We start from the raw sequence: 14,168 nt of genomic DNA, 5'->3' as shown, positions 1-14,168 counted from the left end.
ACAACCGTTAATTCATCTTTGAAATAGCAAGTCAGTCATAAACCTTTTCACTATTCACTATAATGGCTTTGCCAGTCCTACCTTTGAACTATCAAAACTTATTTAGCAAACGATAACATCAAGACATCAGATATAGTAGCAGTTTGATTAAATAATAATCGTTGCTGTCATCATTTGCTATCAACTGCTTGACATTTGATTTAGCTTTGATGAAATCAAAAGCATGGAATTCCAAATGACGCATATTCTATTGAGATTGTACAGGTTCCAGTTGTAACACGAGTTACCTCATTCCTTTGAACGTAAATGTGTTATCTGTGCTGTAGCGGAAAGTTTCACTATGTGGATGACCTGTGATTTGTAATTATATGACTATTTGACAAGGTTACCATAAACAAATATGTTGCCATACACATTTGGCAACTGTTGTAACTGCTGGATCAATTTGAGTGAACAGTCTTCCTGAGGCAATGGCGTTAAGTACTTTAAAAGTCCAGTTTCCACCCTTGCCGAAATAGGCTGGAATTTCGTGGCTCGATCGTAACGCCACCAGTGGCTATTACGAGTTATGTCCCTCCTATTGACCAATCAGATTCCACCTCTCAATTGCATGTGCTTCACACAAAATGGCGGCGCACAGTCAAGATGACCTGATCGATGTTCAAAATATTTAATCTAATAAAACGGGTCTTTCCTCGCCAAGTGCATCAAATCACTTGAGCACCAGGATTAAACACATGAAAACATTTGTAAAATATCTGTCGACGCCCAGTTGGCTGAACAAAGGTTTGCAAATCCTTCAGTCGACCGAAATCTGCCCTTGACTCGGGAAGGTGCATTTGACTTGGAACGTGGTGAGAAGCTCTGTCTAAATCTAGCACTCAATTACATTGTTTATTATGAGCATGTCTTATGCATGTCATTATTTTACTTTACACCCATCTTTACTGAACCTAACTTGACAAAATACTCCAATATGCCCTGATCAGAATTCATCACGAGCAACGGACATTCGCATTTTTCGCATTAATTTACAGTAACTTTTTAACCGCTGCTTATCTGTTGTTTGGGAATGTGCCATGCATGATATCTCTGATATGAAAGCCACCATTCGTGTCCTAATCCCGTCTTCATCTTACAATCTTCGTGTTTCTTTAATGCAGTTACTTTACTTTTATTATTTTTATTGCATGAATGTTTTCCCCAGTTGTTTTGTTCTGTTCTGTTCTGTTCCTTGCATTCACAGATCACACGGCCCGTGAAGATCCGGGGTAGAATAGGTCTTCAGCAACCCATGCTTGCCGTAAAAGGCGACTATGCTTGTCGTAAGAGGCGACTAACGGGATCGGGTGGTCAGGCTCGCTGACTTAGTCGATGCCTGTCATCGATCCTCCCAATTGCGTGGATCGATGCTCATGTTGTCAATCACTGGATTGTCTGGTCCAGACTCGATTACTTAAAGACCGCCGTCATATAGCTGGAATATTGCTGAGAGCGGCGTTAAAAAATAAACAAACAAACAAAACACCGATCAAACACAATGCTTCCTTTGAGTTGTATTTATTCTGTTCTGTTGCTTACGCTGGTTTTATTTTCCCCAAACAGCTTGCACTCCAGGGCAAGTTTGCTCCTAGAGCCGTTGTGCAGGAGTACAACCCACAGCCCTCCGAGGACCCCGCCCGTGATCACTGAGAGACACGTGGATGGAGGGATGGAAGGAGAGATGGACGGAGGGACGGAAGGAGGGATACGGGAAGAGGTTGTTCTTCTGGTTTCTACATCCATTCAGATTCTTGGTGTCACTCAAAATCTTTCATGGTCTTCAATTTATAAACAGCATTGTAGACAACAACAAAAAACACTTGACAGAGATTTATGCCCCGGATTTCCTAAATCTTTTTACACCGACATCTATTTTGTGTACCTTATAATGACTCGGTATTCTACAGCCAGTGTTATTGTTTTCATAAATGTTTAGTTGATTAATTAATACTTTTGGTGGCTCTCTTGGCTGGATATAAGTTTGCTTATTCATCAGCGAGTTGTTATGGAAACAAATTGAAACATACAGGTGCAGCAGCTTGATCTGGTATATTTAGAATACATCCCAGGCTGATGGAAACGCTGCTGCTTGTCTCCTACATAAGTCAAGTTGATTGTGATGTAGGGTGAGGGTGATTGAATCAGGGTTATACTTAACTGAAGGGGGCACGGGTGGCCCAGTCGTCTAAGGCGCCGCGATTCGCTGTGCAGAGTTGCGTCCCTTTGGCACGCCAGAAACCTATGAGTGTGGGTTCGAATCCCGGTTCGCCCAAATAATGTTTCTAGGTTTGTCAGCACCATACCCGTGCTCGTGAGTTTCACCGAAGTGGTAAACGTCTGAAACCTGCATCACTTAGGGCTTTTTCTCCAACATTAAGCTGACACGCCACGATATAACTGCAATACTGTTAAAAGCGGCGTTAAACCCAACTCACTCACTCACTTAACTGAAACGTCATGACTGTTTTATTAGAATATTTGAAGCCAGAATAATTTGAAAACTACTTTGTTGGAAGGTATGAAAGAAAGAAATTAAGGACGAGTAACTGAAGGTACAATGGTAATAGCGTAATAATGTGCAAAGAATACTTGTAGCTAAATATCGGTAGCATGATAAGGATGTGGTATCGATTGGCAGTATACGGACGTGTATATTGCTTGGGTTTGGAGCTGACCCGTATCTCTCTCACATGTGATTTTTGGGTCTGGGGTTCTGTAATCCAAGTAATGAAAATAACAAACACATGTAATTATTAAATTTTATTTTTCGGCTTATGGACGGACTTCGACCACATATATGTGATTTTTTGGGTCGTAGGATCAGTAAGTAATCAAACTAACAATTCGTCTTATGACGGAGTGTGATCAAAATAATGTGATCAAAATAATGTTGAGACATTGTTTACATTTATTTGAACCACGTAGTTTATGGATATTTCTAACCCCTGTGAATCCTCACTCTGCTAATCTGGATACCCACCTAGCGGAACATTAATTTTAGGTGCATGTATTTACATTATGAAATAACGAAATATTCTCCATAACTATGATTCATTGAGCCGGACATTCAAAACTATGGTCAAGTTCAGTTGGGATAGTACTGTCTGGATAAAAGGGTTGCACTGTACGAAAGGGGAGTAGAATTAACTTGCAGACGTTGTATATGCTTGTGTAATGTATATTTGCTGGTAATACTAAATAATGTGCAGTCACGCTCCCTGCATTGCGTGATTATAACCAGCTTTTCAGGATGCTAATATTATCGTTCATGCAATACATGAAACAGCTGGCATATTAATTTAATCCGTGACGGAAACGCATTATCTTGTGTTAAAAATCACTATTTATTGGTTTTATTAAATGAGTTTCAGAGCAAAAGGTTTTTACAACACATATACATGTTTTCGAGAGCGGCATTGTGTGAAATTGTGATATTTGTTTCATTTCATGTCCCTACAATTTTCTCTTTTAAACATATTGACAGTGAACCAACACTATGTGTGATTTATTGCAGACTTTGGATACACCTGGAAAGCAATTAAGCACCAATCATTTATTTTAACATTTCCTGGACTTCCATCTATCATTTGGAAATATGTACATAGGACACTATCGATACTAGATGAGCAGTATAAGAACACTGTATGTGCCTCCAGATGGTCACAGGGCCTTGGTCATATATGTTGCAGAGGCAGAGAAGCCATTTGAAATAGTCAGTCCCCGCTGTATTCTGCAGCCCCAAAATACAAACTTCTGCGGTTAATTTTCGTATATTCTGTAACCAGATTTTGAAATTTTGCACACTTTTAAACTTAGTTTTCGTGAATTACCTAGTTTTGCACCTGGTCCACCTATCCACGGGTAGAATAGCTTTTTGGAATGATTCTAGCGATCAGTAAGCACGTTCGTTAAGCGATATTATAAAAGTCAACTTTTATGGAAATGTATAATAACAGATGCTTTTATTAGTTTCCATGTGGGTAATAGAGTGTTGTCATGCTGAAAAAATATCAACTGTAGCCGTTCCACCATAGTGAACTAGCAGCTGCTGGGTCTCCATTATTAATGCTTGCTGTCTTACAATGTGCATAATGCTGGTCGGTTTCCGTAAACATTGGCAGAATCTGCTTGTTACAATATATCATATATTGTATGGTTAATACTCATTTAGCGGCCTGTGAAGATCCGGGGTAGAATAGGTCTTCAGCAACCAATGCTTGCCGTAAAAGGCGACTATGCTTGTCGTAAGAGGCGAATAACGGGATCGGGTGGTCAGGCTCGTTGATTTGGTTGACGCATGTCATCGATCCCAATTGCGCGGATCGATGCTTATGTTATTAATCAATGGATGGTCTGGTCCAGACTTGATTATTTACAGCTGGAATATTACTGAGTGCGGCATTAAATAACAAACCAAACAACTACAAAAAAAATACTCATTTAGCACACTTTCAATGCTATTTTATTCTCTTAATACATACACATTGTGAACTATATTGTGCAAAAATCAAACAGTATAATAGTTGTATATTCTTTCGTATTTCGCCTACTGTATCATGTTGTTAGTTGCAGTGTGTGATACCTGTGTGTAAATAATACCATGTACAGAGGGTTTCTTAGTTGCGATATATGTATGTGATATATATGGTTTGGGTGTGGACCAGAATTTGGAGTCGGATTGTGCGATTCCGACTGTATCACGAGCGTGTGTTTATGAATCGCTATCCAATAACGATGATACAAGTGTTTGTAAGAAGGTGAGCTTATCCTACCCCACCTGTTGCACCTGTCACGAACACATGCAAATATGAAAGACGAAACCCGATAAACAACTCCGACCATAACAATAGAATGTGTTTATTCATGGACCATGTTCGCGAAAAAAAACAGCTGTGGTAATGTGAAGGTCGTTTTGTGGCAGTCAACCACCTCCCTTCAATGTGAAAAGTCAGCCATGACGAAGGTTGCACCGGGGCCTGATTGGAAATCTTGTCACGGTGCACATTCTGATTATGTTTGCACGTCAGGTCACGAAAGATACAACTGCTTGGTATTCTATCCTGCGTATTCAGGACATTCAGGTATCTGCAAGGGAAATAGCAACACTAGCTGTCACAATCTCTAAAGCTACTGGGGGGTGGGCACGGTAGGCCCAGTCGTCTAAGGCGCCGCGATTCGCTGTGCAGAGTTGCGTCCCCTGGACACGCCAGGAACCTATGATTGTGGGTTCGAATCCCGGTTCGCCCCGATTATGTTTTTAGGTTTGTCAGCACCATACCCGTGCTCGTGGGTTTCACCAAAGTGGTAAACGTCGGAGACCTGCATCACTTAGGGCTTTTCTCCAACATTAAGCTGACACGCTACGATATAACTGGACTACTGTTAAAAGCGGCGTTAAACCCAACTCACTCACTCACTCACTTGGAAGTCATCCGGTGTAACAAGAATTTTGCCCAGTCGGTGATTGGGACTTCTCATGTGCAATTATATGAAACACAAAACAAACACTGTCATAATTGAATTCGTTAAGACGATGTGTTGCCATAGAGCTGATATTTTCCAGAAGCGATTGGAATTACTAATAATTGGAATGATTTAACAGCTTTTCCGGATTTTAAGCGATTGTTTCATAACACCCGGGTCACCACAACACATTAGGTATCTAATAGGGATGGGTATTGAAGGTTTAGAGTGCATAACAATATTTTGCAATGCACAAGGCCGTATTGCGATACGCATCAAGATATATCGTGTAATTCTAAATTTTGAATTCCGGAAAATCTGAAACATCAATGTATGGATGGAAGTTCACAAATAGAACCAAAAAGGATGCTGGTACAACCAAATGTTTTCATATTTAATAAATATGCAGCCATCTTGGGGCCTGGACGCTCGCTCCGGGGCAGAGAAGGTATTTGACAAGTGTATAACATGAAACACCTGATAAAAAACGCTATTACAAATCACCCGATCTACTGACCATGACAAAAATATATTGTGATACGTATCCAGGAAATATAAGAACCTCAATTTACCGATACACCGGTAATACCGCGCACCCTAAGTGTCCAATATCACCTACAGTCATTGCTACAGGTAGGAATATAAGCAAATAATGTTTAAAATCGTGAAATTTCATAAGGTACAAATTCGCTTTTTGGGGGTACGAGTCATCCAGTTGATTAGGTCCGAGTGGATACGAGTTGTCCAACATTTGTGTACGAGCCATCCCGTTGATTAGGTGCGAGTGGGTTCGAGGTGTCCCACATTTGTGTACGAGTCATCCCGTTGATTAGGTACGAGTGGGTACGAATTGTCCCACATTTGTGTACGAGTCATCCAGTTGATTAGGTACGAGTGGGTACGAATTGTCCCACATTTGTGTACGAGTCATCCAGTTGATTAGGTACGAGTAGGTACGAATTGTCCCACATTTGTGTACGAGTCATCCCGTGGATTAGGTACGAGTAGGTACGAATTGTCCCACATTTGTGTACGAGTCATCCAGTTGATTAGGTTCGAGTGGGTACGAATTGTCCCACATTTGTGTACGAGTCATCCCGTTGATTAGGTACGAGTGGGTACGAATTGTCTCACATTTGTGTACGAGTCATCCAGTTGATTAGGTAGGTACAAGTGGTCCAACATTTGTGTACGAGTCATCCCGTTGATTAGGTACGAGTGGGTACGAATTGTCCCACATTTGTGTACGAGTCATCCAGTTGATTAGGTACGAGTGGGTACGAATTGTCCCACATTTGTGTACGAGTCATCCCGTTGATTAGGTACGAGTGGGTACGAATTGTCCCACATTTGTGTACGAGTCATCCCGTTGATTAGGTACGAGTGGGTACGAGTTGTCCAACATTTGTGTACGAGTCATCCAGTTGATTAGGAACGAGTGGGTACGAGTTGTCCAACATTTGTGTACGAGTCATCCAGTTGATTAGGTACGAGTTGTCCAACATTTCTGTACGAGCCCGCCAAAAGAAATATGGGTACCGATCTCCATGGATACGGAATGGCCACGTCCGCGTTAGATCATGTAATATTGGGGGAAGACCAACAGTTCACGAATGTGGGACAGAACGTGGTGACCGGACGTGTGTTGTAAAGTTATAATAATGTGTTAATGATCCTTCATTTAGAATTTGGTATTTTTTATTACAATATTACATTTATATATATTATATTTTGTATGTCATATACCGGACGGGTGTTGTAATGTTATAATAATGTGTTAATGATCGTTCATTTAGAGTTGGGTATTTTTTTTATTACAATATTACATTTATATATATTATATTTTGTATGTCATATACCGGACGGGTGTATATTTGTATGCAGTATGTGTTATCATTACTCTGGCACGGACGACAAGTCTCTCAATTGCTTGTTTGGAGTGAGTTTGCTCAATTTTTTAGAAGCCATTTTAATATCAGATTCAACTGGTAAATAAATGTGTTAATCAACCTATTGATATTATCCACACTGTGATGAGTAGTATGTCAATAAAACTGTGTTGTTGTCATTATCATTCTTAGTAACATAAGAAAAAGTGTATTCATGAATATAGACCACCTGGCCCAGAATTCACAATATATAAATTATATTAAGACATGTGTAAAATTAACTATATATAACTTATGTTAGGCCATGTGTAAAATGTTATTCATACCTATGATACATTCATGATATAACTGGACCTGTGCAAAAAGTTCCACCGAGCAGGATCTTTTAGGAAAAAATATTCAGGCTTCTGAAATCGCCCGGGGGCACGGCTGGCCCAGTCGTCTAAGGCGCCGCAATTCGCTGTACAGAGTTGCGTCCCTTGGCCACGCTAGTAACCTATGATCGTTGGTTCGTATTCCGTTTTGCCCTGATTTGATTTTCAGGTTTGGCAGCACCATACCCGTGTCTGGATTCACCGAAGTGATAAAGGTCTGAGACCTGCATCACTTCGGGCTTCCCTCCCACATTAAGCTGACAAGCCGTGATATAACGGGAATAATGTTCAAAACGACGTAAGAGGCGGGTGGTCAGGCTCTATGACTTGATGCATGTCATCGTATCCCATATGCGTAGATCGATACTCATGATGTCAGTCACTGGATTGCCTGGTCCAGGCTCGATTATTTACAGGCCGCCGTCATTTAGCTCGAATATTGCTGAGTATGACGTTAAACAGCAACAAAAACAACAACAAAGAAACAAATAAAAGCAGCGTTAAACGCAGGTAACTAATCCGGTCACAAAGAAGTAACGCTGCTCCTTATGCAATCCTGGCTCAAGGTTTAGATAGGTCGTCCCTTACAAAACAATCGGTGTTCTTTAGTATCTAATAATATTGTGATATTACTGGGATACTGTTCAAAGCGGCGTTAAAACTACACTAAACTGCGGTTATAACGAACTCAAAAGCGACAACTAATTTTTGTTCGTTATAATCGTAGTTCGTTATAAGCATATATATAAGCATGTTACCAACTCCCTTATTCTGGAATATCCCACCTTTTTGTGATCTTCTATCTGCATGAACTCCTCGACGGTTGCAGAGACACGGATGGGGTTAGAGACACACTACATAGTATTACTGGCATTAACATGACAAAATGGATGGAAATGAAGCCACTGCAGCTGAAAGGAAACAACACAATGAACATATTGTTTTTACATAGCTATAGTCAACGTATTATTCAAGATATCCAGTCAATTCACCTATTGTCAATCCTTCCGAATCGCACCGCGAAACTCATGACTGCTTTCTGAAATATGAAAGGACATCGTTTTCTGTAGATATGGATCTGAAGACAAATCGCTGACACTTTGTATTTTTCATAAAACACAAGGGTTTTTAGTATGTTGTTTTCCAGAACCTTTTCGTCCTCATCATTTATAACTGAATATCTCATTTGGTTCATTGTTCTTGTGTACTTTTATAATTGGATGCGTCATATTGTACACATATCGAAATTAGGAACAGCCATATTTTCAGGATGTGAGGAATTATGTTTTGTTTTTATGTATTTCGACAGTGGTAGCTAACATCCATCGATATTTCCAAGATTTCATGTTTCATAGGTTCTTCCAAATTGTGATTCATGATGGTATTTTGTCTTCAACACAAGTGTGTGTTAACAAGTTTGTCTCTGAATTGAATCAAATAAAACGACATTGGTTGCCATGTGTGTTTTGCCATTTTCCTTCAAATGTTTGCAGTTTTATGCCTTGACAGTTTGTGACCTTAAGGGGTTGCAAGGTTGGGCTAATATTCTAGAGAGCCTCGAAGATTGCAGATTTGGGTCCCTTTGGTGTGCAAGAATCTGATTTATTCCCTGACAATTATTGTCGGTTTATCAGCACCATGGATTTGAAAAAAGTGGTGAATCGGTAAATGCGTTATAGTGTCACTGATATTGTCTGGTCCATCACCCAATTAAATTTCTATATCGGCATGTGTTCGATAATCGGCTGATTATATGCATCGTCATATGTGTTGTAAGATATGTTGTTTCATGGTGTTTTGGATTTTGAGACAACTCGACTCGGACGGAACTTACATCTATTTGGAACATTGCAGCGTCATAAAAGAGAATTATGTCGCATGCTTCAGAATACAGAATATAGAACAGAATCGCCATCAATGCATACAATTCACAATGACACGCGACTTTGAAAGATTTCATGTTCTGAAAAAGAAATTATCTGTATACACTCTTCAAAAAAAAGAAACGCACAAGTAGTATGCAGTTCATTGAACCTGACTACAAAAGAAATCCGGTATATAAATTGGATATATCTCATTGGAAAATGATGGTGGCCTGATATTCGACAAACGGTGCGTCAAAACGCAGTCATTGTCGATTTGCAATGTCTTAAACGGCATTTTTTCAGACTTCTTCCAAAATGTCATGGAGGAAAACAATCAAGCAAAATGCGCGTGCAAGTTATTGCATTCGTAACTCGTGGTAGTGGCTACAAAAAGGCAAGCATATGCCAATAATTTGTCATTCAATTGTCAACATTTTTTCAAGTTTGAAAATGCCGGAACTCGGCGCTGCCGATCGGAACATCGCCGTAGGACGTATCCAAGGAGGGGAATCGCAGTCTTCTGTTGGACGCCACTTCAACGTCCAACACAACACAATTTGCCACCTTTGGGACCGATACACACAGTTCAATTCCACTACAGACCATCCGAGAACCGGATTTGAGGTTTCACTTGGTTGTGGTTCAGGGAAATTTGACAGCAAATCGCTACGTGAATCAAATTCTTCAACCTCACCTTTTTCCAAACATTGACCGCCAGAGGGAGCTGTTTCAACAGGGCAACGCTCCACCGCACACAGCTCATGTCACGGTAGACTACCTTCATAATGCCAACATCAACGATTTGCCCTGGCCGTCGAGATCTCCAGATCTCAACCCAACTGAACACCTCAGGAATGAACTTGATCGTCGTGTACGTCAACGTCAGAACACGCCACAGACACTCCCACAACTGACCAACGCGTTACAAGCAGAATCGCGCAGAATTCCGCAATACAGAATTCGTACGCTTATCCAGTCAGTGCCGAGGAGATGCAGAGCCGTGATTGCTGCCCGGGGCGGTCACACGAGATAGCGCAACCTTATTGCCTCATGTGTCATGACAATGAACAGTTTTCAATGCCTTTGTACAACGACAACATATGACTATCGAGCTCCAAAATGTCGTATTTGTATCTATGATGTTGAATTAAATATATCGACTTTATTAGGTACAATACATTTACTAAAAATCTACCTGTGCGTTTCTTTTTTTGAGGAGTGTATACGCCATGCAAATATCCCCACGTGCGTTCGTTATGGTTGGAGCTCGGACCAATCAGAGCGCTCCACGCCATTGAGCGCGGATATCTTTTGTTTACTTCCGTAACCGACAGCCGCGATTGGGCCAATATTTCGATAAAATCACCCGATGTGGGTAACACATTGCACAAATGAAGGTTCGTGGCATGTATGTGGAGGGAGGTGGAGAGGTATTGTGAACATAACATGCGTACATTTCCATTAATGTATACGGTACAGCCGATTTCAACTTCGGCTAAGATGGTGAGTGACGTACCTTGCCTATTTATATATATATGGGTCCGAGTCAATAATATCCCTATCCTGCTTCAGGGGCCTGTGATTTAAACCCCTGTGTCCGTGCCACAATAGTTATATTGTCGTCCTAGACGGGCGTTGGAGCCCAAGGAGCTGTATCCCTCTTATGTCTCTATGCACCATCTTCCCGAGGCAAGAGAGTTAACTGAATTCCTGGGCTCGATCGAAGCGCCACTAGTGGCTATTACCAGTTATGTCCCTTCTAAGCCTCTCCTATGGACCAATGGGATTCCACCTCTCGTATCACATGCATTTGCTTCAAACAAAATGGCGGTCCCAAGTCAGGACGATCTGCTCGATAATCAAGCTCTATATTGTGATAAAACGGGTCTTTCATCGCGAAATGCATCAAATCACGTGAGCACCTTGATTAAAAACACGAAAAGAGTTTGAAAATATCTGTTGACAACGAGTTGGCGGTGCACAGGCTTTGCAAATCCTGCAATCGACCGAAATCTGCATGACAGTTTACGAACCGGATTTCGATTTCGTTGAGCGATTTTGATTGGACTATGCATAGACTCATTAGTCCATCCAAACTCTAACTCCGTAATACCAGCCTAGTTCGGTAAGGGTGGAAACTAGACTTTTATAGTCAGTTAACTCCCTTGCCTCGGGAAGATGCTATGCACTGGCATGAACAATCCTTGAAAAGTTTTATAATCAAATGTACACCTGTTGTTCAGTGTTTAGTCAAACAAATCGAGCTCTTCTTCCGCCATTTACATCCCACGGCGACTCAACGTAACACCTGGAGCCGTCGATTCACGTCAGTTACGGTAAACTGCAGTGAAACCAACTCGCAAGAGCTCCATTTCATGGAATGCGGTTCCTACAGCCTGCGAGCATTAGTGGTGGTAGCAAACTTTTACGTCAGAAAATGCCTCAACTTAAAACACTAACGACACAGGAACTCGGCTATGGTTACATGGCACAGTGCCAGCTCGGCACAACGGTCACTTCTCGACGTCACGTGATTAGTTGGAAGCAAATTATTATACAAAATATAAATTTGAATCACACTTATTGCTACATGGGATTATCGATAATCACACACTTAACGGATAATAATTTGTCACTTTTTAATCCCTAAACTTTCTTTTTTCTCAGTGAGGATTAATGTTTAAAAAGTTTTTCTCTTAACATAAGGTTGCAGGCGATTAATAAAATATCTCTACGATCGACACCCGAAATGGGGTGTGTGGGTGTGGGGTGGGGTGTGGGGTTGTGGGTGTGTGTGTGTGTGTGGGGGGGGGGGGGGGGGGGGGGGGTTGTCGTGACGAGCGATTATATATTATTATAAGCCAGTATGAGCCGATTGATTACTTACTTGACGTTACAATAGTTGATTAGTAATTAAGTAATATAATAGATTTAACTGATACACAAACAGTTATGTGTACATCTAGTATGGATATACAAGGGGCTACCTTACCTGTAACGTGGAACATCAACATCAGAAGAGTGTTGGGCCATGTCGGCCAGACAAACAGGTGACATTTGAATGCACCTTCAGATTGTCATGACGTCACGGGGAGCAGCCCGCGTGTCTTTCGTGACCAACTCGTGTTATTCCGGGACAAGCCGAATAGCTCATGACCATTTTTGCGACCGGGTTCCGCCTTAGCGCAAACGATAATTGCGTGATGGTTCACATATATTCCCATATGTTATATATATTTCAGATGCAATTTAAAGCACATCGGGACATGCGGAATTATACAGTATAATTGAACAGATTTAACTGTGTCTTAGGTATATTTTTAGATGCAAGACATAGGTAAAATAAAAAATTGTTTCTGAGGGATTCTTTGACGAAGAACTTGAAATCACACGCGCATCCTGAGTGGTTTGTCGTATTTTCGCACATAACATTCATCGATAGGGGGACGAGTCTTGTTGCAAGTTACGGAAAGCGGCGAGTGGTGACTAATTATAACATTCATCGATAGGGGGACGAGTCTTTCAGGTTACGGAAAGCGGCGAGTGGTGACCAATTCCCGTGAGTTGGCGTTAAGCCAAGTATGGAAGCAGGTACAAGTTATTCTGTTGAAAGACCGCCTCCGTGGCCTAGTGGTAGAGCGTACGCCCGGAGAACGGAAGGTACGTGGTTCGCGTCATACCACAAGACGTTAAAAGATGGTACTTGTTGTTACCCTGTCTTGCTCTCGGCATTAATGGTTTAAACTAAGAAATGGTTGGCTCGGAGCTACGATACTGTGTCTGAGTGGGGTATTAATTTCAAACTGCGACATGATACCTCAGTGGTCCGGCACTGTAAAATCGGCATTAGTCCGGACTTGTACAAGCAGCCACATACACACACGTGCATGCCACGTTAAACTCCATTTTCACCTCACCTCGTGTTAAACCAGTGGCGACCCAGTCTTCGGCCAGCTGACCACCTCCAGCTCCATGGTCCCAGGTCAGCCATGACCTACGGCGCCATAGCATTCCAGAATGTCGCACCCGTTCTGTGGAACTCACTTGCGTACGATATCAGAAACATTGAAAATACTTACATATCAAAGCTCAAACCATATGTTTCTGACAGCCCATTTCCAAGGACCCTTTTGAGCATCCGCCTCGAAAGAGCGCTGAAAACCTGTCTATTTTATTATTTATTTATAGTTCAGGGCAAGCCATGCTTTCTTGCACTACACGAGGATGCTGAGTAAACTTTACTTCTTAAACAAGGATAAATGTGTAGAAGAAACCGTCACACTGTTCACTGCATTGTATGACGAGTGTTGTATGACGATTCTGCACAAACTTTACCCACGTTCAACAGTTACTTGCAAGCTCGAACACACTTGATGTACCTGAATTAATAATGTCAATGTATGGTTTGTCATGTGATGGGGTTAAACTTGTTGATGCACGCTTGACTGCCCGACCTTGAAAAGAACGAACACTAAATTGAGAGAAAGACATGGTGTTGCACGGGAAATACAGCCGGAAGCTTTGTACTATCTGAA

This window comes from Haliotis cracherodii, unplaced genomic scaffold, assembly GCF_022045235.1.
Source record: "Haliotis cracherodii isolate W230 unplaced genomic scaffold, xgHalCrac1.p SCAF_7, whole genome shotgun sequence".
NCBI classification, from domain to species: Eukaryota; Metazoa; Mollusca; class Gastropoda; order Lepetellida; family Haliotidae; genus Haliotis; species Haliotis cracherodii.
Note: the sequence above shows the minus strand (reverse complement) of the source record.